This window comes from Mustela lutreola, chromosome 2 (assembly GCF_030435805.1).
Source record: "Mustela lutreola isolate mMusLut2 chromosome 2, mMusLut2.pri, whole genome shotgun sequence".
Classification (NCBI taxonomy): Eukaryota; Metazoa; Chordata; class Mammalia; order Carnivora; family Mustelidae; genus Mustela; species Mustela lutreola.
In genome coordinates this window covers 150610623-150611244 of record NC_081291.1, presented here as the reverse complement: position 1 = coordinate 150611244, position 622 = coordinate 150610623, and the positions used below count along the sequence as shown (strand labels likewise).

The 622-nt window shown below is 30.2% G+C and overlaps 1 non-coding gene across 1 annotated transcript; it reads right to left on the bottom strand.

Moving 5' to 3' along the window:
- Positions 1-239: 239 nt before the first annotated feature.
- On the bottom strand, positions 240-347 carry LOC131826213 (U6 spliceosomal RNA). Its single transcript, XR_009351474.1, has one exon. It is a non-coding gene; the product is annotated as a U6 spliceosomal RNA (small nuclear RNA).
- Between the last annotated feature and the right edge of the window lie 275 nt (positions 348-622).

Below are 622 nucleotides of genomic sequence, written 5' to 3'. Positions count from 1 at the left end.
TTATCCTCCACTCCATAACTGGAATAACACATTGGCAGAATATATTCTACATTTTATACTTATAAATTATACTGTCACTAAAACAAAACAGCCAGTCAGTTTATGAATATCATCCATCGATTTTCAAGTGTAATACCTTCTCTTCCTTGTTGATTCTGCTCATAATTTCTTCATGAAAATATGATACTCTATTCCATCAACATTAAAAAGAAAACACCACAGTCTTCCATATCTTTTTTAAAAAGATAGAATGCTTCACAAATTTTCATGTCATCCTTGTACAGGGGCTAAATTAATAATCTTTTCTCTAGTATTCCAATTTTAGTTATGTGCTATCGAAGCAAGCACCATGTCTTCTTTGATTTTTTTTACAAATACTTCATTAAAAATGTGAATGTAACAAAAATAACAAACTTAAAATACTCCCTTGCAAAAAAGGAAGCTCTTTGTTTCTTCCAAAATTTTGATGTCAAATCTAAAATGTTTTGCTTTCCCGCAAAAGCATGCTTTTTCGCAGTTTTCACCTGCTGTGAGAATTATTCCTACATTATAATTAGTTCAGATAAATGAATGGCAAGATTGCTCTTCAGATTTTACTTTTTAAAGCTCATTTACATGATGG